This window comes from Macrobrachium rosenbergii, chromosome 30, assembly GCF_040412425.1.
Source record: "Macrobrachium rosenbergii isolate ZJJX-2024 chromosome 30, ASM4041242v1, whole genome shotgun sequence".
Taxonomy (NCBI): domain Eukaryota; kingdom Metazoa; phylum Arthropoda; class Malacostraca; order Decapoda; family Palaemonidae; genus Macrobrachium; species Macrobrachium rosenbergii.
In genome coordinates, this window is record NC_089770.1 from 24,483,207 (window position 1) to 24,509,817 (window position 26,611).

General features: G+C 38.4%; 1 long non-coding RNA gene across 1 annotated transcript in view; it reads right to left on the bottom strand.

Annotated features, from left to right (window-relative positions):
- Positions 1–2,283: 2,283 nt before the first annotated feature.
- LOC136854781 (uncharacterized) overlaps positions 2,284–26,611 on the bottom strand; it is a 52,957-nt gene continuing 28,629 nt past the window's right edge. Inside the window, exons 2-3 of the long non-coding RNA XR_010857795.1 lie at positions 5,756–5,774; positions 2,284–2,406 (exon numbers count right to left, since the gene is read on the bottom strand). This is a non-coding gene — a long non-coding RNA (uncharacterized lncRNA). The remainder of the gene's footprint in view (positions 2,407–5,755; positions 5,775–26,611) is intronic.

The window sequence follows — 26,611 nt, forward strand, 5'->3', positions numbered from 1 at the left end:
TCTAAAAGCAGAGTTTTCTTACAGAAATTGATGTAGCTGGTCAGTCTAAATATTCTGAGCATCATTATATATATATATATATATATATATATATATATATATATATATATATATATATATATATATATATATATATATATATATATATATATATATATATATATATATATATATATATATATATATATATATATATATATATATATATATATATAATATATATATATATATATATATATATATATATATATATATATATATATATATATATATATATATATATATATATACATAGATATACTATATATATATATACATAGATATACTATATATATATATATATATATATATATATATATATATATATATATATATATATATATATATATATATATATATATATATATATCTTTAGATATATCAATATATATATAATATATATATATATATATATAAAGATACATATATATATATATATATATATATATATATATATATATATATATATATATATATCTTTAGATATATCATATATATATATATATATATATATATATATATATCTTTAGATATATCAATATATATATAATATATATCTATATCTATATAAAGATACATACATATATATATATATATATATATATATATATATATATATATATATAATTATATATATTTATACATAAATATATACATACTATATATATATATATATATATATATATATATATATATATATATATATATATATATATATATATATATATATAATATAATATATATATATATATATATATATATATATATATATATATATATATATATATATATATATATATAAAGATAAAGATGCTCAGAGTATTTAGACTGACCAGCTACATCAATTTCTATAAGAAAACTCGGCTTTAAAAAGGTCAAAATAGCTGCCATCTCGAAAAATTGCGCCATCTTGGATTTCAAATAGGCAGATTTGACAAGTAGCCCCAAGAGTATGACCATCCAAATCTCATATTATTATTATTATTATTATTATTATTATTATTATTATTATTATTATTATTATTATTATTATTATTATTATTATTATCAGAGCTACGAAAGAGAAATTAACGTTGACGTTCAACTACAAAAAGGTTACAATTATCTTGCGCTAATCAAGTATCGATGTTGTTATGCAAGAATAAAACACTATCCGCTCAATATGTAATGAAAGAAATGAATTATTACTGCTACAAATCAGGGGGATGATTATTCTATCGGCGCAAACAGGATATACAGCAAATGCATCCCTTCAACAAAACAGTATGCAAATCCGACCAACGTAATACCGTACAGATATGTTAAGAATTTCAGCAAGTTGACCTGTCGCATTACAGAATAATGAGATCTCTTCAAAATTACAGCGTGCTGAAATGTTCAATAAAAGAGCAGACAAGCGTTTCAGTATTACACAACATATCTGAAGAGAATTACGGAAAACATACTGGAACAGGTGTACAAGATTCATGTTTTCCATTATTCCATTGAAGTGATCTATTTACTCGGATCACAGGAAAAAGATTAAACCGAACCATCAGGTTACGGTGAGGAAATCAGTTTGACTTTTGCAACAAAACCTCTTAGTAGATAGGCAAACAACATAGCACAAAATAATTCTGTTTAGAATGACAAAGTACCTCTTCAACATTAGCAGCAAATATATATTTTGACAATTATCTTCGCCAACATGAAAGTTGTTTTTATAACATATCACTTATTCCTGAACAAGTTTCAAAACAACTTGCAATTTAAAATCTTGCTTATCAATCTACTACACAGACCCCTAATCTATGTAAATGCGTGAACAAGCAGATCTTACACACACACGTTTTCTCACTTTAAAAATGTTCAACCACCTCAGCACGCAAAAAGATTTCCGTATATATTTTTGTCAGTCACTCATAAACAAGGAAATCTAATATACCCCGCTCGTCTATTAAACATTCAAATGTCTTATAAAAGCTCAAGTTTAAGTTCCAGGTTTTTGTTCGCTTTGCGCTTACTGAAAACCTGATACAGTCCACTGCATATTAGTCAATGCCGGCTAAGTCTGAAATGATGGCAATTCTTCCTAATCGTAATTAGTAAAGAAATTACACAGTGGAAAAATGCACGAAAAGAGTGAGAAAGAGATTGGGTAATTTCTTCGAGGAGGATTATCAACTAAACATAAATTTAACACAAAAACTTTAACAACCTCCAATAATAAAAGAGACGCAACTTAGATACGGAATTACAAAACTCATCCAAAGAAATGATAAAATAGCAAGAGAAAACTTACGTTATAATGTTTTAAAGATATTCCTGGTCGAACCACCGTACAAATTTTCTAGAGAGACGACTGAAGATGCTTCAATGACATCCCACCTGTTAGAAATGAGAAAACAATACGAATTAAAGAAACTATCACAACAAGCGAAAATTTAAGACGATGCATTTTATTAACTGTAAAAAATTAGGAAAAGGTCCTTGAATAATTGGTATAATAATGAAAATTAAATTGAAAATTCACAAATTTAGTAGTAAAACTAAATTTTTTTACAATTTAAATATTAAATCCTCAAAAAGCTCTCAAAATCATTTAGTAAAAGTGTACAGAGTTTAAGGTTTTCAACAAAATGGACTCGATCAACAATGACATCAAATCTTCCTGTAATTATCTGCTTCGAACATATTTCTAAACTTTAGGAAAAGTATCACACGGAGTAGAACTTTCATTTACATTATTCATCGTCTTAAAAGATCTGAGCGAAAGAACACTTTTCAGTCTACTTAGTAGTGAAGGAGAGATCGAACGGCTTTTAAAATACTTAGCGGAACCTTAATCCGCTTTTCGGTACGTATGTTATTCTTCTAAATATGATTACTGTCGTCAAATCCTTAATACAGATAAAATAATTTAATGACATTTTTCTGTAGAAGAAGCAAGATAATCTTTTTTACTTGTATTAGCTTTAGCGCTCATGTATAACTGAAAGACAGCTGACAGCTCTCCTTTTCTTCAAGTAGACAGAAAGGTCTGAAGCGTGAAGATAACCTTACCTGAAAAGAGATGTGGATTCTGGGTCTCTCGAGATGACGCTTCGGGTTTCCGTCTTCTTTCCCTGGGTTTCGGACCAACAACAACCACAAACAAAACCTAGAGACCTGAGTTACCTAACCTAACCTGGCTGATATGACCTAACATCATGACCGACCAATAGAAAACCTATAAATAACTATAACCTAAATAATACAACCCAACCCTCTTGCAGTATGTGACCCAAACGATATACTACCTTTTACAATCCACGCCCAATGCACATCAAGGTCACGCTTGAATCCTCTAACTGGTCGACAGTATTGAGTTATTACGCTTTGCAGCTTGATCTAATACCCTTCTATCCCCTCCCTTCATTTTCTCATTCTTAATGCACTTGGTTTATTTGAAATTTTACACATAACGAAACTAATTTAACGCTTCGGATATACAATAAAAGGAGAGGAGAATTCTCTTCATTTAATTTAAAGAAAGCTGATCGAAGACATTCGCATTTCACTTACAGTAAGGTATTCTAATTCCGATGCAATATATGTTTTTTCTTAATAACTAAGCCAAAGCGCACGTTCGCCATTCGAAATTGTTCAGTATCATTTCAGCACGTTTACCGACAATTCGGAACTTATTGCGGGGCTTTCTTAACACATCGACGGGATTGCCGACTCTTGCAATCAATTAAAATGGTGTTTCAGTGCTTAAATACCAACTTTAAAATTCATACTAAACCGTAACGGATAAAACGCCGTTTGTATCAAAACAAAAAGGTTTGAAAGCGCGGCGAAACCCAAAATCTGAAAACTGAACCAAAACCTAAAAGCAAATGTTTTCTCCTGAAAAGAAATATGTGCACAAATTCATTAAAAATTCCCGGATTTAAAAACTGAAAATATATAACACTCACCAAATACAGCCGCGCGTGGAGCCTTTTCCACCACGGATGAAACCCTGAAGGCTGAGTTGTAAGAGGAAAATGTCAACACAAAAATATGAAAACCTCAAGAGATGAATTTAATTTCTTTAACTTTAAAAACACAGTAATTTCAATTGTTGGTTGCCATACGTTTAAAGCTGGGAAGTCTAATATTCTTCATCTTGAATTAAGCAGAAATTTATCAGTTATGAGTATATTCATGCTATTTTGCCGCAAAATTTGAATAATTTTAATTACTTTCACATATTCCAGTCAGAGATCTGTAAAACTTCCAAAATGAAGTCCCAAGTATGTTGTAACGCGTCTTAAGCTCTTTCTTTGCTTATTCAAATCCTTTATTGAAAACCTGATGAGTATTCAAAACTAATGCTCAGAAGTTGCCACAATCTTGGAACAGTTATCATCCCAGATCATCTTACAGAAGAACAAAAACGCACAAAGCTACATCCAAAAGCAAAACGAGAGAGAAAGCGAGAGACCGGACCAACGGGCGTCAAAACCGGCAGCGCAAGCAGACTAACACTAAAGCAAGCACAGGCTATTTAATAACAGTACACGGAACATGGCACGAAACAAAGCATCGCAAGAGAGCACCTAAACAAGCCAGCAACAACAACCAACGAATCCTACAACAGGAAAACGCATGCAACTTAGCTTCTGTAAAATGCGGGATGATAACGCTGCAATGGTTGGCACAAGATGCAAAAACTGCATAGATTTACAATTTAAAAGTAAGTCTGCAATGATCATGATTAGTTGCATTTTCTAACTAGCAACGTACGTAAAATTCACTAGCTCAATTTGTTTTATCTAATAAGTTTAAAAATAAAATACCTAAACTATTATCATTCTGACATTATATTTCTGAGTTTCAGCAACTAAAGCAATTATAATAATTATCATTATTTATTTAAGAGCAGCCTTCAGAGTAGCATCATATACGGCGAGCCTTGACTAGCAAATTCAACTCACTACACATAAATACACACCCATTTTCGCAAAAATAAAAATTGCAAAAATGATAAAATACATCAGAATTTGTATAACTCACAAATTACAACATAATGTAAATATAAAATGGCAAAACATATAATGATGTAAAATTAACCCACTAAAAACAACAATTAATAAATTACATGTAGCCAATGACACAACTAAATACACTAATAAATAATTGCAAAAATTATAAAATACATCAATATTTGTGCAACTCACAAATTACCAAATAACAATGAAAGTATAAAATGGCAAAACATATAATGGTGTAAAATTAACACTATAAATCCAGTGTAATACACCCACTAAAAGCAACAATTAATAAATCACATGTAGCCAATGACACAACTAAATACACTAATACAGGTAATAAGCATAAAATACTCAAACTGCTTCTCATGCCTGTCCGAATAACGCAAATAGCTGATCGCATCAAGAAATAACACTGTCACCTATGGTACCAAAATTCCCAACATATTAACGATTAATAACACGTGAAACCTCCTGCTGAGTAAAAATCCCCCACAGACAACAGTGGCTAATATTTTCGTACATGGTTGAAATTTCCCTTATTACCACTGGATAACGCCCCGCCAATTATGACAGACAGCTTTGTTTCCGAGGCACAGTGTTATCATACCGTAAATGAAATACTATACAACCAAAATTCGGCCTTCCTTTCTGAAATTCCAAAAACTGATGGGAAAAATCTAAAAGCCAAGGCTCGCCTGTATCGTGGTGGATCCTACCTTTCTGAAGCAGGAGAACCTGGGGGAAACAAAAAATTTAATATAAACAATTGAATATTAATAAGCAGCTAAGCAATTTATAACTGTCATCATAATTATTACCATATGCATATTTCTAAATCATTTATAATTTTTTCGACACAGACGGATGAGAATGCTTAACAAAAATAATAGTATAAAATAACAAAAGAAACTACATTATAATTTCTATATTCAGTTCTTTACTATTTATCAGCACATGACTGCTTATGATGGCAAGGAGTTCCTTCCTATTTAATTTGCAATTTATCTACTATCTGCACATGCGTGATTATCTTTATTTATGACTGATCGTTTAGAATTTCCATATAGTCAACACTCAACAGTCTTCCTCCAAGATAAGAACAAATGTGTTGTGTTAACTTACAAAAGGTAAAATCATGGCTACATATTCCATTATAAAAGCCCAGCTATACACCATAATGGTCAACATTCGAGTGTCCTTGTGGTCAACACACTGCGAAGTCAGACGAAACCGAACCCGCTCACATGACACGGCCTTCACCTTACATCTGCATTCCCCTCTCCTTCAATTTATATCCAAATGCTTATGTACCCATTGCTTTACCCTCCCACCATGGCTAATTATTCGCTTTAATTTCCGAAACAACACACTTTTCACAGGCTTCACAAACAATCAAACAAGCATGGCAAACAGTGTAACGCTTGGTAGCAAGATAAATATAAACAACCCGCTAATATTCCTTGTTTTTACTATCCTACTGTATTTCACTTAAAAGCGCTTTCTGTCTTTAAAGCCAGTCACCTTAATACGGTGAATAAGGCTTCTAGCAAACATGACAAAATATGTAAACGTTTTCATATTTTTATCAAAATCTAAACATCAAAATGGATTAGTATTTCCAGCTTAGAATGATTCTCATATCAGTTCTAAAAAAGGATGCCATTTTCCTTGCTGGCACATAACGAAAAATCCTCCAGATTCCAACTAAGGATTCAGGACGAATTACTCTTAGTTCTGCATCAAAGAGCACAGCTACTGAACGTAACAAAGATTAAACGGTCTCTCAAGGGCAGCATCGGTAAGCGACAGGTCAAAGCCTAGCGACAGAATAGATAAACAGGATGAACAACAAAGACCCTCTTCTCCTCTGACGACACCTGCAGTGTTCTGTCTACAGAAGATGCCATAAAGGCACTGAACTTGCCAGTGTGTAAGTGAATTCCAATGTAAAATGCTACGTTCATGCATTTACTTTCTTTCTGTTTAGCAGCAATAGCCCTACGGCTAATGAATTCCATGTTTGCATTTGTTTTCACCCAGCTTGGGATTAACCCCTCTCAAAACTGGTCCCTTTTATAAGTATGTGGAAGGAAGGCACCTCGGTCGAAGCTTCGGATGTACATATCACTAGGTTGTGACTTGACGTCTTAGCCATCTTTTACTTAACTCATTTTTTACTATACATTAATTACATATATATTTTTTTTTCTATATATATATTATATATATATAATATAATATATATATATATATTTTTATATATATATATATATATATTATATATATATATATATATATAATATATATATATATATATATATATATATATATATATATATATATATATATATATATATATATATATATATATATATATATATATATATATATATATATATATATATATATATATATATATATTATGGTTTTGCCTGTGAGGAGCTTGGATTCTGAGCAGGAATTTACATTTATGCTTTTTCTAAGAGAATGCTTCACTTACCAGGGGAAATCTATTATACCCGACTGAAGGCTTTTACTCAATGGGGAGAAGTTGTAGATAAACACTTAGGTTCACTTTAAATTCACTTATATTCAAATTCACTTATATTCACATTAACAACAAAATCAGAAGAACAGGAATTAACTGAGGCAGAGAAACAAGGTCCTGCTAAATAACAAATTCACATTAACAAACAACAATTGCAAGGTGTCGAAGAAATTCGCTTCAATGGCGCTGTAGAGTTAAATGGCCGTGGTTGAGACCATGGCAAGCAGGGCACAATCAAAGGGAAGATTCCACAGCAAGCTTCTCTGTCTCCAATGGAGAATGCACAAGTTTACATGATGGAAAGTAACAGCATAATCAAAGGAAAAGTCGAGAAGTGAACAGAAGGTGCCAAGGTATCTCAATATACGACACTGACACACTTACGAGTAAATTAATGCACTGAAATAATGAAGTCAGGTCTAGCATGGAAATTTGCACTTTGAAATGAATGGAAAATTTGGTAAGAGAGTCTAGAATGGAAATTTGCACTTTGAAATAGTTCTTCATTGGAGGGGTGGGTAAAGTTTTCGGCTAGCACGCTGTTGGCCCAGCGTTCGACTCTCCGAGCAGCCAATGAAGAATTAGAGGAATTTATTTCTGGTGATAGAAATTCATTTCTCGTCATAATGTGGTTCAGATTCCACAATAAGCTGTAGGTCCCGTTGCTAGGTAACCAGTTGGTTCTTAGCCACGTAAAATAAATCTAATCCTTCGGGCCAGCCCTAGGAGAGTTGTTAAACCAGCTCAGTGGTCTGGTTAAACTAAGATATACTTAACTTTGCACTTTGAAATGAAATGGAAAAATCGGTAAAAGATTAAGTTCGTGACTGATTAAGAAATACTTCTGATCAGGGTATGTTGCCTTTGTTGGAGAGTTGTCTTCACCACAGATAAGAATATAGGAGGAATTTAGGGGGGCTCTCACTGGTAGGAAAACTTGGGCTTGAGCAAGAAAGTCACGTGTCGGGGATATGGCCCAGAGGAGCACGTGTCAAGGGGAAGCTGCTTTCGGGTGCAGTAGTCAAGATGCCTCCGTCTGTCTTCCGATCTCATGGCTCCTTATATGACCTTTGGAGGATTAACTTCCCACTCTCTTGACGCTCCATTTTCTATGATTGCACCTGCAGATTGTTGGCACGCTTTCTTTGACCTGGTTACCACATGGCAGGGCTAGGGCCACGTGGTCAGTTGCTAAGGGCCCCTGAGCTTTCTCTTCGAGTAAATCTTCTTCACCGGCTCATCTTAGCCTATAGCAGGGATTTGCCTCCAAATGGCTTTGTTCCTGGAAACATAGGTATTCAGGCAGTCACGGATCTAAAGTAAAGGAGGTTAAGGAGTGTCTAGGGAGCAATAAGTTATAGATTAAGAAGGGACAGATATTTTCCATAGCCTTCCTGTCAGTCAGCAATATGATGAAGAACGACTGTGCTTCTTTGAACAAAATAACAGTTTTTTATGTTATTCTCTTACAACATAAAGGTTTATATCTTATTTCATTTCCTTCTGTGAAGCTAGGTGGGAGAGTCAGCTTGGGAAGGGTGTCCCTTCGTAGTAACTCTCCCCTCTAATTGACATGTCGCACCTTTAATTGGGTTCAAATGTCTACAAATAAGTTAACTCGACTGACTATGCTCATCTCTCTTTAAATTTCCCTTGATTACACTCATTAACTTAAAATTAGGGTTTCTACAAAATAAAGCTATTGCAAATTATTTTACATTAATTTCAGAATTTCATGTTAATGTAGAATGAAGTGCTGCTAGTAATAAAATTCATTATTGCAGCGATTATTACAACTCAAAGTAAAATATTTCATGCTTATATAAATCAAAGTAACAACGTAAACAGTTTTATAAAATTATTGCTAAAGTAATTCTAAGGTCAGTCATGCACTTAATTGTGTTCTGGCACATGACTTTGTGTAGTCAAAGTCATGCAGTTAGTTTGCCTTGATGAGGCATCTGAAACGAAGTACTCGTGGGCTTATATTACGTGATGCCACTGTACTTGGGGATGACTGGCATGGTGCCAGACGTGGCACTAAGGTCACGGGTGCCTCTTGGCACTATGTTAAGTACATGGAAAGGATACAGAAAGGAAGGAAGGGTCTTATGCTTTCGGGAAATGCTAATTCAAAGGGGCATGAAGTGACCGTTCACTCTGGAAGGGAGTGCCACATTATGCCATTTTTTTGGTAGTAGAGACCTTAGACGAAAGAGCACAATTGTTCTCTCTTCTTAAGACCGAGTTACAAAAAGCATAAAAACACTCGCCTGTTGCGTCCGAGATAGCCTTGTACAGGCAAGTAAAAAAATCTAAGGGCTTCTCCCAAGCTTTGATACCTGCTGGCGCCAGAAAGTCCTTAAGTTGGCACAGAGAGGCAGCAACAGTACTAAGTGAAGGTCAGTAAAAGACAAGACTTAAATAATTCTAAACAAAGACTTGGACAAAGTCTCTGCCCCTGCATTAGACCAAAGCACCTTGCCATTCTCAAGAGCACGTCTCTTCATAGGATCTAGACAAGCAAGGAAATCAGAATCGTCACCGGAAGGAGGTTTAAGCACCAGTAACGAGCCTGTGTTATGAAGTCCATGATTTCATAAAACCAGGAAGACTAGAGCTGGCATACTTGGAGGAAGTTTAGTGCGCCAGAATATGAGTCACTTCGTCAAAATGCGCTCTAATTGAAGGAGAAAGCTTAGGCTCCTTCAAAGACTTAACAGGCGCCGAAATACTACAAGAAAACAGACCTAGTCTCTATAGAACTTCTTTCCTCCACCAAATGAGGATAAAGAGAAGAGTAACGTTCTAGCAAACGCTGAAAGACCAAAGGAGACTCTTCTGACTCAAACTCTTCTTCCGAAAGCTGCGGATTCATGGTAACAGCAGCCAACTCCTCGCAACAAAATTTCAACTCGATAGGAGGGGACTCCATGAAAAGTAGTCTGCAGCTGTCCATTTGAGGCGATAACAGTCGGCAAAGCAGAAGACAAGGTGCCACCAGGCGTCAAAGAAAATTGGACTTGTAACAGAGAGGGACGGGGAGATGGGTAGATGACACCTAACTCCACCACCTCATCCAAGAGCATCTCAACTGGCTTAAGGTCATCCCAAGACAACGCATCTTTAGAAAGTAAAGCAGCTAGAATAGCATCTAGTTTGGAAGCAACAGTAGAATCTGTAACCATAGTAGGAGGGGGAAGAGAAACATTAACAGCGTCAGAAGGAGATTTTCCAACAGCATGTAACAAACAAACAGGTGCATCTCAAGGAGGAAGAGAAATAGCAGTGAAATATTTAGAATGAGATGTAGCTGCAAACAAAATAGGTTCAACAACTGACTGAATCAACATAACAGAGGAAGAACAACTTGCTACAGGCATATTACCATTAATAACAATGTCTATATTACCTACGTTCTTACTCTTAACCGTTCTAGCAACCTCGTTACTAGCTATCGATGACAGCGAAGTCGAAATACAGTGAGATTTATGCTTACCAAAGCGATCTTTCAGCAAACGCATTAAACGGATTCAAATCGTGAAAAAGGAGAGGTAGGAGTCGGAGGGCACAGAACCCCATCACCCTGAGAACTGGGTGGCACAGGACTGTTCCAACTGTCGCAGGGCAGTCCTAGGTTCAAGCTACATACAGGCAGCGGCACCAAGATCTCACCTCACTCAAAAAGGGGAATGCAAAAACAATTGCACACCAGGGGGGGCGGCTCGGTAAAGCTCCCTACCATAAATTCAAACCTTTAACGGATTCTAAAATAATGTTTACATCCTGTTCTAGTTTCTCAATACGCTTTTTCTGAACCGAAAGGGGAGTGAAAGGTGGAGCTAACGAGGAAGTCTCCATACTAGCTATATTACTAGGCCTAGCAATAGACTGAGTAGAGCTAAGTACAGACAAAGGGTCACTAGGAAGGGAAGAAAAGACAGGTTTATGACCTGCCCTAACTAATTGCTTCCGCAATCTATCTACTTCCCTTCTTTTCCTATATCTGACACTTTAAGCAAAAGGTCCTTAGACCAATCCCTGCATTCCTCACATCTAATGTCTAGATCACACTCTGCACCCCTGCAGCTGGTACAAACAGTATGTTGATCCACCTCAAAATTTCAGCATCCTACTTACACAGTAATCATTCTTACATAACCTGATATTTGTTTTCCTTCTGATAGAAGATATCCTAGGAAGGTAAAAATTACAGTACTGTGATCAGGAGCCAACAGCCAAAAAATCAAGAAGAGACTGGCTGGTAGTTACTGCAGTCTGCAGATATGCCACTCTTTGGAACAGGCACTGTACTACCAAGCTTGTGCTCAATCACAAATATACTACGTCGACATACAAATCTATAGAATCTACTAATCGTGGGAGACAACACACTAGAAACTTTTTTTTTAAAAGACAAAGGGAAGAAACCATCAGCATTTTCTCCACCCCAGCTATCAAGATTATCCAGAATTTTCTTAACATCCCTGGATCAAAATGCAAATTTTGTAAGAATTGTCGACCCCTGCCCTATTCGCAGTTCTGGATTCGTGGCTTCACCTATTCGCAGATTTTTCTGTGGAACCTATCTCCAAATTATTAGCGGGAAACTTGCTTATTCATGGATTTTTTTTTGGAGAGCAATATTCTGTAATTACATATTTTCATGACTACATACTGTATGTACATATACATTTCTTATGATAAAATAATGATTTACAGTACTAATTTTCAAATATTAAGTTTAATAAGATTACAGTAAATAATAATATTACATAAGATTAAATTATATAGTAATGTAATAATAATACTGTACTGCACCTGTAATAATACGTACAGATAATAATGAGTACAGTACCTGTATGTACTAATTTTCAAATAATAATATGATTAATAAGATTAAATAATAATAATAATGCTGTACAGTTCCTGTAATAATATAACAAGATTAAATACAGTAATAAGTTAAATAATAATAATACTGTACCTGTAATAATGATAATAATAATACTGTAAGATTACATAAATCATACAGGTGCTCACCAGTGATGAATGTTGATTAAAGATGATGATGAATTAGCTGTGCAGTCCAATGATAATGATGAAGGTATGACTGCACAGCAAAGCAGAGGAATTACATCTCCTCTGGGGGTGAAACTTCCCCTTCTTCAGGGGCTTGGGAAGGCACTCCTTCAGGCATTTGGGAAGGCACTTCTTCATCAGTTTGGGGAGGCTTGGGAGGGTCCTTCGTTCGTTTGATAAACATGGTGATATGCAGCTGCTGTTGCTGCTTCTTCATGCTGACGAGGGTGTTATTACCGGGTGCCATTGCTGCATCAAGGGCATCTGAACTTTACAGAGCGTTCCATATAAGGATCTCATGCCGAAGTCGGCCCCTTCAGCTCCTTTGTCATCCTCATAAGTTGGGGCAGACGTTCCAAAGACAAACCCTCATCCTAAGGTTCGTTCCCTGAACCTGGCATGTCTTTTTCCTCGCTGGCAGACTTTGTCTGCTCTTCCAAATCCTGGTCCATTAAGGGGTCACAGTGGGCATCAATGAGGGTGCCTACTTCATCCACGGTAATGTCATCGAAGCCTTTTCCACAAAGAATCCTCGCCCATTGGACCATCTTATCAATGGCTGAATGTTGAATTTCTTCAGGAGAGAAGCCCTCATAATCATGCAAAGACCCCGGCCATAACATCTTCCAACAGGTGTTCAGGGTCTCCTTCTTCATGTCCTTCAATGACTGGTCAATGACGGTTAGACATGTGGTAATCGGGAATTTATGCCAATACTCCTTCAATTCACTGCATTCACAAGGTGCTCGAGGGAGTTCCAGGTGTAGAGTGCCTTGAAGGCACAGATCACGCCCTGGTCCGCAGGCTGGAGGAGAGAGGTGGTGTTGGCAGGGAGGAACTCGAGCTGGACTCCTTCGTAATAAGGCTCCAGAAGGTGGCCACCAGCAATTATCCATAATCAACACCATCTTGACCTCCATGCACAATTTGTTGAGGTATTGCACAACTTGAGGGATGAAGCTCTGAATGAATGAGTGATCTGTAAGGACTTTGGTGTTCCAGGCATTGGGGTTGTGCATCCAAAACACAGGCAGCAAGTGCTTGTTCTTATTCTTGAGGGCCCTGGGGTTTGCAGCCTTGTAAATGAGGCCTGGTTTTAGCAAGAAGCCGGCCACATTCCTACACATTATGAGGGTAACCCTATCCTTCTGGGCCTTGAACCTGGAGGCTTTGGCTTCATCCTATTTGAGGTATGTCCGGGAAGCCATCTTCCAGAACAAGCCAGTCTCGTCCATACTGAACACCAGTTCTGGATGGTAGCCCTTATCCCTGATGATTTTCTTGAAGGTCTCAGGATATTGCGCGGCTGCTTCCATGTCTGGATGCTGCTTTCCCATGCAGAAAAACACTCCTGAGCTGGAACTGCCTCAGAAACTGGTGGAATCACCCCTTGCTGGACTGAAAACCTTGAGGAGCTGATGATAGTCCTGCTAGTGGCGCTTCCTCATCTTCTTCCGCAGGTTCATCAAAGTCTAGGAAGTAGGCCTCCCATGCATCATCGCCTTCCTGTACGTCGCCACCTTCCCTAGCAGTCGAAAACTGCTGGTAGAGCTGTCTTGCTATTTTTGAAAATGATGTTAGTGTTGAGGGGGAGGATCTTTTTACGGCAGTCCTTTACCCAATACACCAATGCAGATTCCATCTTAATGACTGTCTGATCACACACTTTACATATTGTTTTTGCTATACCAAAGCAGCTAGCACTCGCGGCCTTTCTTATCTCCGTCTCTCTCTTCTTGATGTACCACAAGGTACTCTCATTCACACCAAAATGGTGGGCTACAGCTGTGTAACTCTTGTCTTCTTTTAACATATCCATAAGTTTTACCTTCTCTTCAAACGTCATGACCTTCTTCTGGCGCTTAGGCTGTTTGCAAGAAGTCTTAGAAGGAGCAAGGCATTTAGGAGGCATCTTAGGGCATGATTAAAGAGATACACAAAGATTAAAAAAACACAAAAGATAAGCAAAGTACACAGATATGCAGTGACATGGTCGAACAAGCGGTCTGTGTGGTGAACTTGCAGAGATGCAGGCACCCGCAGCCCATCTCCACGAGATAATGCCTGGAGGGTATAGGCAATCAGCGCCAAGGATACAGCCAATGAGTGCCAATTGGATTGAATATAGAATTTAGGCTGAAGGTCAAGCACTGGGACCAATGAGGTCATTCAGCACTGAAACAGAATTTGACAGTAAAAGTTTAAAAGGCATAACAAGAGGAAAATCTCGCAGTTGCACTATGAATCAATTGTTAAGAGAGGGTGGAAAGCAAGATGGAAGAAAGAATATGAAAGGAGGCTTAGTAAAAGGAACAAAAGGGGTTGCAGCTAAGGGCCAAAGGCATCCTGCAAAGAACCTTAAATAATGCCTACAGTTCCCCGCACAAGGTGCTCTGATGGCACTACCTCCTTACAGGGCCAATGAGTGCCAAAGAAAATGAATGGCACTCCTGGATTGGCTGCTTTGCAAATGATAGCCAATAGCATGTCACGTAGCACTGCACCTGGGTATACAGCATCTCAAGATGTTTTCTTTTGCTAGAGCTTTTCGACTGCTTGGCTTAGGTAGAGCATTTTTTAAGAAAAAACAAATACATTTTATTGATATTTTCCTGTTTACATTAATATATTACAGTACTGTAATATTTGAAAATAGTAAATCTTTTTTATCATAAAAAATGTATTTAGTCATGAAAATATAACATGAAAACAGAACTGACAAGTTCCACAGACAACCATAATCCCGTCATTCTACAAACTACCTACGTATTTTATATGCACTCTATCACCATCCTAAAACACTTTCATATCAATTTTCAAAATCATCTTACAACACAGCAAAATATCAATAAAATAAGTGTACCGTATGCGCAGAATATCAATGTTGTTCTGCACACTACCCTGCACATACGTATGTACTGTACATGATGTGCAAATGACCTAGCATCTCTGCCCAGCTTCTCAGTTCACTGCGTATGCCTCTACTGCACATTGTGTACATAAGTATCGGTGCGGATTTCACGTATCTTTTTGAATCATGCCCCAAGATGCCTCCTAAATGCCCTGCTTCTTCTACAGCATCTGGACAAGAGCCTTAAATGCCAGCGGAAAATCATGAAAATTGAGAAGGCAGGCATTATTGTAATGTTAATAGAGGGCAAAAGTCATGGAGAAGTAGCAGCCCATTATGGTGTGAAAGAAAGTGCTGTCTTCTTCATCAAGAAGGAATATGAAGAGAAAAGAATACTTACGATGGCCCTAGGTGAATAGGAACTCGTTTGTACTTTCTATCCCCCCAACGGAGCAGGATTTTGCAGAATTCAAAGGTCTGTACGAAATTCTCAAGAAACCCAAGGAGCTGCAGACGATGACAGAGGCATGGGATGATTCTAAGGAAAGCTCCACTAATTTTTCAAATGGCCTTAAAGATCTCATGAAGCCCTATCATACCACGTTTGTGAAAATGTATAAGTACCTTAACATGAAGGCGCCTTCCAAAACCCGGCGAAACCCTCCTGAAGAAGGGAAAGAGGCATCCCCAGAGGAGGTAAACTCCATCATCATCTTCTTTAATCAACATTCGTCACTGGTGAGTATCCATATGATTTACGTAATCTTAATATTAAATATTTTTAATGTGCATATGTATTTCTGTTCTCTCTCTCTCTCTCTCTCTCTCTCTCTCTCTCTCTCTCTCTCTCTCTCTCTCTCTCTCTCTCATTCTCTTGTAAATTACCAATTTTGCCCTATAAAAGAAAAAGGGGATGGCTTGTATAGTAACTGTATGAATGAAAACGTACATGCCTGAATACAGTATAGGGGAACTTGATTAGTTTTCACATGTAGCTGTCAGCCATATATATTTTTAAGGGTAATGTTGTAAGATGACTTTGAAAGTGATGTTAAAGTGTTTTAGGATGATAGTTTAAGGTATATTTGGTGTATGATGATAGTTTAAGGTAGACATTTGGTGTTTGAACTATTAAAATAAGCAGCTATAAGCGTTTTTAGAGGGACGTGTCAAGTATTCGCAGATTTTAGCTATTCACAGGGGGCTTGTGGTCCCTATCCCCAACAAATCCCTGGGGTCGACTGTAGGTTTAGGATGACAAGTATCAGGGAGAGGGGCATCCTCAGCGGATTGATTAGCTTCAAAAGCTCGATGAAGCAGTTCTGCCTTTTCCCTAGAGCCAGTAACCATGAAGCAGTTCTGCCTTTTCCCTAGAGCCAGTAACCAATCTACCATCATCAGTTAGTAGTGTTGGAATGGGAGACGAGCCTGACCCAAAGATAGATGATGCTAATTTGGTCCACCATAGATGAGACTGACTAATTCCTTCAAGTTTCCTCTTCATGGAAGTACTGTAATTTCTCTCGGCTGTATGATAAGTTCTATTCGCAGTATGGCGAGATGCAACAAAAATGGTGTAATTTTCATTTGAACAGTTTCATCTTGTGTTGAATTTGGTCTGTTTGTCAGGTAGGCTTGTCTACATGTATTCATCAAACCATGGCTGGTCATTTGTCCTAAATTTGATAACCTTTCTAAGGACATATCTTATTAAAATAGCCATCAGCATGTCATTTAACAGCTTCTTGGGATCAGGATCTAATAAAGCATCAGAAATATTAAGTGACTTTAATAATGCAATCCAATTGGCTCTAGATTTCAGCCATACCATTTTTCCAATGGCAACATCAAGAATATACTGATTGACAGATACGTCCAACTCAATGATGCAATGATCCGAAATGCCTATATATCCACCAATCTTGGGCTTCACAATAGAACGTGTGTGGGTTCCTACATTAGCTGGACAAAATCAGAGGATACACGGAACTCGAGAGCAGACCAGCCATGTTGATCTGTGGAATTTGAATTTAGCTACTCGCTGTGCTTTGCGTTACAATCTCCACAAATAACGAATGAAGCTTTTACATCCTGTGACTGAGCCATATTAATCCTTTCCAAAAGATTAAGTCATATATAGAATTGTCAATATTTGGATTGTGGTAAACAGCAAATACGTAAACAATGTAGAACTTACTGAAAATTTCAAAATAAAGGACTTCATGGCAACTACACTCCAAATTTTTCTGATAATAAATAGGTCGTCTGGACTTGAGTGTATACATACCTTGTGCATGTGGGGTGTTATGACGATAAAGCCAGGGCCATCAAACCTCAGGATTAAAAATTCAACCTTTGACTTGTTGCTATGTACTTACAAGAGTCTCAGATAAAACAATCAAATCATAGTTATGGGCACAACTCTGGAGATCAAGAAAATTTAACCTTCAGCCCCGAATATTTGAGTAAAGTACTTTGCAATTTTTTTTTTTTACTGTAATGAGTAACAGGCCCAGGGTTCAGCTCAGTGTCTTCCAAAAGAATTGAAATAACATAAAATCCGCATAAAAACTAATGAACAGATTCACAACAAAAGTAACATTGCAAAAATCAACAGAAAAATCAGTGCCATCAACAACAACAGTATTTACGCTGTTTACAAGAGATAACAGTATTTACATTATTTATGAGAGAGAAAGGTAAAAGAGAAAAGGGAGGAGACCAGTAACTCATATATATTTTCTCTCGCTTACCATACCATTCACCTTTGGCGAGATACTACTTGTTCCTCTAGGGGAGCTGGGTGAGCTACACAACTTGAGCAGCCACCACAGGACCCAAGGAAAATGTGTCCATGGACCTGTGGGCAACTGTGGGCAATGTCCTGAAGGTAAAACGACATGAATGTAGTCTGGCAGGACTACACACCCCTCGTAATACCTGTAAAACAGACAGGTTCTCCTGGACGCGAGGAATGGGCTAATGCCCCTAACCTTGTGAGCTCTCGCCCAGATCATATTCATGTCCATCATCTCACAAAGCCAGAAAGCAACCGCATTTTTAGACACCCCTTTCTTGGTCGAGCCAGTAACAACGAAGAGTCATCGACACTCAGGCCTGAGATGCCGAGTCCTCTCAAGTTGGTACCACAGCACCCTAATTGGACAAAGTAGCATCTTGTCACGATCACCACCTACAAAGTCCTGCAAAGAAGGAACTGAGATGGACTTGAGTCTTCGCTACGAATTCCAGGACAAACTCGAGCGTAACAGATCCCCATCCATTCGAGGGTTTAACATCATAGGAAAGGCCATGAAGTTTGCCTACTCTCTTCGCCAATGCCAGGGCAAGCAAGAAAAGTCTTAAAGGTCAGATCCCTGTCTAATGACTCTCATAAAGGCTCATACAGTGCATGGGTCAGACTCCTTAAAATGAGAGTCACATTCTACTGAGTTCCCTGGGAGGGCAACACTGTTTGAAGCTTTTCAAAAGCATGGAGATTTCCCACAAGGACAAGAGATCTACCTCCTTCAACCGAAGGACTTGGCCTTGATGGCCAATACTGAGAGGAGCTTCTCACGACAAAGAAAGATGAGAACGTCCGCTACATGCTGAAGAGTATCTCCAACCACTGAGACATCCAGTCAATGGCACCAACCACAGAAGATGGCCCATTTCCTCTAGTACACAGCCACTAAAGACTTCGGAAGGTATCCAGATATCTTTGTCACTGTGTAGCGAGAAAAGCCTCTCGGTCGCAAGAGATGCTGGATAGTCTCCAGCCATGAAGCACCACTCCTTCCGCCGCTTAGTGATACCTCTGCATGTGGATCACACAACAGTTTGTGCCATGGGGGAATCTCTCTTGGTTCCTCGGAAAGTTGAGCTAGCAGGTCTGAATACCACTCAGCATGTGGCCACTTGGGAGCCACCAAGGTCATCCTGAGATTCAGGATGATCATGACCTTGTTGATAACCCATCAAATCAGACAGAATGGAGGCAAAGTGTATACTTCCAGATTGTCCCATGGGTGCTGGAATGCATCCTCCATTGCTGCTCATGGATCTGGTGCAATAGAATAAAACACTGGCAACTTCCTGTTATACTGGGTTGCAAACAGATCTAACATTGAGAGGCGCCAAAGATTGAACAACTTTTTAATTATATCTTGGCACTGGGACCAATTCGTCCTTATCACCTGACCCTGGCGACTGAGCTCATCTGCCACTACATTCTGGGTCCCCAGAATGTACCTGGTTGACAGTTCTACTGAGTGCACTACTGCCCACTCATGCACCTGCACTGCCAACATGTGAAGCTGGCAGGAAACTAGCCCTTCCTGATTAACATATGCCACTACCATGGTGTCGTCGCTTATCAACACCACAGAATGCCCCATTCTGGTGGCATTTGGAAAGTGGGCTTGTGTGATGAAATTTGTGTTTAGTTTCTCATATTTGTTTCATCTGATGACTTTGTGTTTTTTTCCATTATGTTTGTTTTGTATGCATGTATCTGTTTGTGAATGCATGATGTGTTTGAGGGTTCATGTTTGTTTTTTTAATTTTTTTGCAGTTGAGTGATGGAAGGTTGAGCTCCCCTTCGCCTGTAATAGATTTCATTGGCAACTACCAAATCAGTCAAACAGCTGTAGACACCGACACCATTTTCAATTTTCACTCCAAGATTTATATAGCAGTTACTAAGACAGTGTCTGTCTCAAATGGGATGGGGGTCAGAGAACGTGCTAAAATATCTGTATGTTGATATTGTCGTAAATGAGATCTCAGATTCTCGTTGTAATGGATGAAGTGCTTTTGTGTAGATAAAGACTGCATGAAGAGATTCCACAGTAATTTCTGTCCTCTGCTTGGATGCCATAGTTAAACCAAATTCTTTGGTGTTTACCCAAATTATACGTTGACTTTCATGATTACCTTTTAATTCTTCTGAGATGAAGTGCTAATAATGACAAGGAACTATTTTGGGACATATGCCAGAGTTACCATCACAGCCAACCACTTATGGCTGTTATTGATGAAAGATTGGGAATTGTACTGAACTGAACCTCAATCGGGATTTGTGTTTATGTGTTTGGATGCCACTGACGTAGTTCCTCCATATTCTGGTTGTGTTTACTTAATTGTGTATTAAGATTAATAAATTAGGTTAAAGTTCTTTTGATGGTCGTGGGAAAAACTGCAATATTAAGATTAATGAAATAGGCTACATTTTGCTAAGAACAGTTGATAAGCTGTAGTATTAAGGGGATCGGCGCCAAAAACCCAATAATCTTTAAAAATTCGATTTGCTGAAAAAATTCTATGGCTTCGTATAGGGTTCAAGAATGTGTCCACGAAATATTATGCTAAAATTTGCCATATTTCTCTAGTTATGGCCTAAAATGTAACAATAACTATATACCCATAAAACACCAGTAGCGCAAATGATTTAGTCTGGTATAGTTTTTGCGATATATATTACGAAAACTTCCTTTGAAATGAAATGTATAATGTCAATAATATCCTACTCGGCACCTTTTTAGTTATTCCTAGCCATGACAACGCACACGTCATACCATGACGCCGACTGTGGCCGAGAGTTGCCTATAAACTTCCAATCTAGAAGGACACGTTTTTTCATGCTCGCTAGCCTTGACTGAACTCTGTATTTTCTGCGGTGTTTTGTTTTTTCACCGTGCCTAAAAGGTCCAAGAGTTCACTTCATGCTTCTAGAATGTGGAAAAGCCAAGTGGAAAAGTCCAGGCGAGAAGTAGAAGAAAGAGTTCAAGAAATTAGTGCCATAGAGGGAATGGAGCGACGGAGAGAGAGAGAGAGCTGTCGCCCATCAAACGGCGCAGGCAGCGATCTCTGCTGACCAGAGACCAACCACATCCACCCCTAAACGCCTCTTTATTTGTTCGTCACTACCAAAGGGCAAAGATATTTTAGAAAAAGAAAGCAGTAGCTCGGAGGCTGATATTATAGACGATCCTGAAAATAAAATGATCATAATAAGTGAAGCAAGACTTGATGAATTACTTGAATCACGAATCCCTAATTGTGAATGTAAAGTAATTCCCAGGATCCATTTGGCAAGGAATGGATTCGAGACACTAATAAAAAGTGTAGGCAACTATGATACCCTAGAGTAATACCTTGCAGCAAGATCAGACAGGGGACCAGGAACCTAAAATTTATAAGAATGTGTCTTAGGCACATAAATAATCAATTAATATTCTTATTTATAATCATTTTGCATTAATTAATACCCAAATATAAAAATTAAAACCATAGAATTAGTTGTAACACAGTCTTTGAAGTCCCTTTTACTTTTTTTATGTAACTAAAACTTTGAAGGCCCGTTTCTCAAAACATAAGTTTTCCGCCTTTAAAATGCATCTCCTCCCTTAGTATTGTACCAATCTAAATGAAATTTTAAATATAACATGGGGAAACATGGTAGATTAAAACAAAGCCGGGGATTTTTAATATTTTGAGTTTCTGATTTTTGGCAATTTTTTTCTGTAATTTTTCCGGGAAAATTTCATTAAAAAAAAAAAATTCATATCTCGAAAAATAATTGAAAAATCAAAAATCCCCAGCTTTGTATCGAAGGTCCATATGTGTTTTATACATGGTTCAAATCTCATCCCTTAAAACCAAAAAGCAAAGGAGGAGATGCATTTTGAAAATGGCCATTTTTGGCCGAAAAATGCTCTGGCGTCACAAAACCTAAGGTCACTGAACAAAATTTTTTTCCCCAGAAGTTCCACACAATATCCTTTAACAAACCCCCTATATATCAACAACCTGTCGTTAAAAAAGTCGGAAACCGGCCGATCCCCTTAAGGTTAATAAATTAGGATGAGTGAATAAGAGTTTTCTTTAACCTGTACATCTGTTCCCTCTCACCCATCTCCAACAGTGTGTAAGAAAAAGCCCATACACCATCACTCAGTCCTTAAACTCTTGAAGGGTTTAAAAAAGCCACCATGAGCATGACATTAATGTGCTAGCATTTGTCATTCCAGTTCCACACACCCGAAACCAGCAACTCCTCCAGGTGTGCGACCCATTCCTCAAGTGATGCATCCAAAAACAGAAGCATCTCAAGAGGGGAGTGCCTAACAGCACTTTTAAAAGGCTCCTGTCATCTAGCCACCAAGCTAAGTCTTTCCTTACTTCTTCCAAGATAGGAATTTGGAAGAACAGAAGATCCCTTGCCAGACACCAAAACTCCTTCATTTTCCATTGAAGGGAACAAAGGTGAAACTGACCATAAGAGACCAGCTTTTCCAGAGATGACAGCTGACTGAGAATGACATGCCACTGCCGAGCAGGTTGTTCCTGCCAAGACAGGAACATCTACACTGCCTCCCTGAACCTGCTGATGTGAGAGTCTGAAGGGAAGGCTCTTGCTGCTGCTGTATCTATCAGCATACCCTGATACTTTACCCTCTGCATGGGTGTGAGATCGGACTTCTCAAAATTGATTGCTATCCCCAAGTTGTGACAAAAGCTGAGAAGGTGATCTCTGTCTTGGAGCAACCACGAAAAAGCTCACTAGGACAAGCCAATCATCCAGGTAGCTCAGAAGACATATCCCCCGCGAGTGGGCCCAAGCTGAGCCAAGGTGAACACTCGAGTGAACACCTGGGGAGAGGTTGTGAGCCCAAAACAAATTATCCTGAATTGGAACACTTTCTCCTTAAGGGTAAAGCAGAGGTACTTCCAGAAAAACTTATGGATGGGTACTTAGAAATAATGATTTTTAAGATAAAATCTTTAGGTGCTTACCCTCTATCATTTAGCTTTATCTGCAACTACTTTGGCACAGGTTCGACAAGTGTTAAAATTGAAACAACTTTAATGAACGCTCCCAATAGTTACACCCCACCCTTTGTGGGGTGGGGGTAGAACAGTGAATGTTTCGGTGGCTCACTCTACTCTTAATCTCAAAAGAGGGGAGGAGGGAGGGTTTCAATGATAGAGGGTAAGTACCTAAAAATTTATTTTATTTCAATGATGGAGGGTAAGTACCTAAAAATTTATTTTATCATAAAAATGATATTTTTATGATAAAATAAGGTTTTACTTATACTTACCTGGTAGTTACATATAGCTGTCGTCTCTGACGCGCGGCAGAATTTTAAATTTCGCGCTAGCGCTAAAAACATCTAGGTGATCCCTCTACCAGCGCCCTCTATAGGTAACAAGGAACTATCCCAACAATGTTCTAGAACCCATTAAGTTTTAAGCCCACTAGACATGAGAGGGGAGGTGGGCGGGTTTACTCATGTAACTACCAGGTAAGTATAAGTAAAACCTTATTTTATCATAAAAATATCATTTTTACTTATAGGACTTACCTGGTAGTTACATATAGCTGATTGGCACCTTTAGAGGAGGTGGGATCATGTCAGCCACATATATTGTTAGAAATCAAAAACATGAATTTTAGTTCCTTACCTTGAAGGATTGCTGACTCAGTGGTTACTGCCTCTGTAGTCTGCTTATCCCTCGATTGTATAGACAGGATATAAAGGATCCGGGTGTCAGATACAATCTGTTAGTACTGCCGTGAGGACAACGCCGTGACGGACAAGACTTAGTATGCCCTTGCTCTGGGCGTAGAACCAAATTAACAATAAGGGATCACCTCCATCACCAAAATATAAAATTAAAAACTTTCAACCATAAAATTAAAAGATTGTAGGTACTCCTAAACCAACAACATAGTACCTACAAACGACGCAACCAAACTCAACTTCCAACTTCAAGGAGAAAATGTTAGTCGGATAGGGTTGCCCCTCTTTCTCCCTCACCCACCACCGTGTCAGTAACTACTAAAGGCCCTAAGGTGCTGCCATTGTCAAAATCAGTCTTCAATTCTGACAAGTAATGCGATGCGAAGACCGACTTACATCGCCAAAATGTAGAATTCACAATCTTCTGCACTGAGAGGTTGTGCCTGAAAGCCAAAGAAGTAGCTACAGCTCTTATCTCATGTGCTCTCACTTTCAGAGTTCCCGTGTCTGAGTCCTGACAATTCACATGGGCTTCTGAAATAACTTCTCTTAAGAAGAAAGCAAGAGCATTCTTAGAAAGTGGTCTTGACGGGTTTTCTCACAGAACACCACAAGTTCTCCGAAGAGCCCCTGATACCTTTTGTTCGGTGAATATAGAACTTTAAGGCTCTCACCAGGCACAACAATCTCTCTTGTTCTCCTTCTCCCACAAGATCTGAAAGGCTCTTAATGCTGAAAGACCTCGGCCATGGTCTGACGCATCTTCGTTCTTCGCTAAGAACCTAAGAGAGGAAGAACAAACAGCTTTTCCTTGAGAGAAACCAATAGTTTTGTCAATGCATGAACCTCACTCACCCTCCTGGCTGTTGCGAGTGTTACTAGAAAAATAGTTTTCTTAGTCAAGTTTCTCAGCGATGCATTTGCTAAAAGGCTCGAATTGATCTGAACAAATCCATTTAAGGACGATGTCCAAATTCCATGCTATTTGTTTAGGAACTTTCGTCTTCGAGGTATTAAAAGACTTAAGTAAATCTGTTAGATCTTGATTGTTCGAGATGTCTAGACCTCTGTGCTTAAATACCGAAGCAAGCATTGAACGATACCCCTTAATCGTGCTCAAAGACAATCCTTTCTCCTTAAAAAGGGATAGCAAGAACTTCGCTATTTGATTTAGAGAGGTTTTAGAAGACGAAACTCCATGTCTATTGCACCAGGTTCTAAACTGATTCCATCTAGCCTGGTATACTGCGTCGGAAGACTTTCTTCTGGGTCGTGCAATAGCGCTTGCAACCTCCTTTGAAAAACCTCTCTTCCTGAGGAGTCGCTCGACAGTCTGCAGGCGACAAGCCGTAGAGCGGACAAGTTCTGATGGAACCTCAGGAAGTGGGGTTGTCTGAGTAGATCTTTCCTCGACGGAGGATCCTCGGAAAATCTGCGAGGAGGAGGAGAAGATCTGGGAACCATTCCCTCGATGGCCAGAAGGGAACGATTAGAGTCATCTTGGTGTTCTTGTGGTTCCTGAACTTTTCCAAGACCTTCCTGATAATTTTGAACGGTGGAAAAGCGTAAAGATCTAGGCAATCCCAACTCATTGTCATTGCATCCACCCAAAGTGCCTTGTCGTCCGGATCTGGGGAGCAATATACTGGGAGGCGTTTTGTTCTGTCTGTTGCAAATAGGTCTACTAGCGGACAACCCCACAGATTCCACAATCGTTTGCAAACCTGCGGATGTAAGGTCCATTCCGTGGGCAAGACTTGGTTCTTCCTGCTTAAAAGATCCGCTGTTACATTCCTCTCTCCTTTTATGAACCTGGTCAATAACGTGACCTCGTTCTCTTCCGACCATTCTAAAAGTTCCTTGGTCGTCTGATACAGGGAGAAGGAATGAGTGCCCCCTTGCCTCTTGATATAAGCAAGAGCTGTCGTGTTGTCCGACTGAACTAGAATAACCTTGCCTTTTACTTCTTGCTGAAATTGTATCAGGGCTAGATGTACCGCTTTCAGCTCTTTCACATTTATGTGCAGTTCTTTCTGCTCTTCCTGCCACAGGCCCGAACATTCCTTGTTGTCTAAAGTCGCTCCCCACCCCTGATCCGAAGCGTCTGACAAGAGTGTGAGGTCTGGGTTCTTGATAAAAAGAGAAATTCCCTCCTGTAGCCTTTCCCTTGAATTCCACCAGAACAGCTCCTTCTTGATCTGATCTGAGATCTTGAAAAGAAAGGAATCCGGATGGGTTTTATGTGGCCATTGGCTTTGTAGATAAAACTGCAGAGGCCTCATCTTGAGTCTCCCAGTTTTACGAACTTCTCCATCGAGGCTAAGGTCCCCAGTAAGCTCATCCACTGGTTGGCTGAGCAAACCTCGCGATGTAGAAAGTCGTCTATCATGCTTAGACAAGACTCTACTCTCCGTATTGATGGAGAAGCCCGAAAAGTCAGAGAGTCCATTCTCACTCCCAAATAAACTATCTGCTGTGATGGTGACAGGGACGATTTCGGAACATTGACTAGAAGGCCTAGTTCCTTTACCAGAGATAATGTCTTCATTAGGTCCTCCAC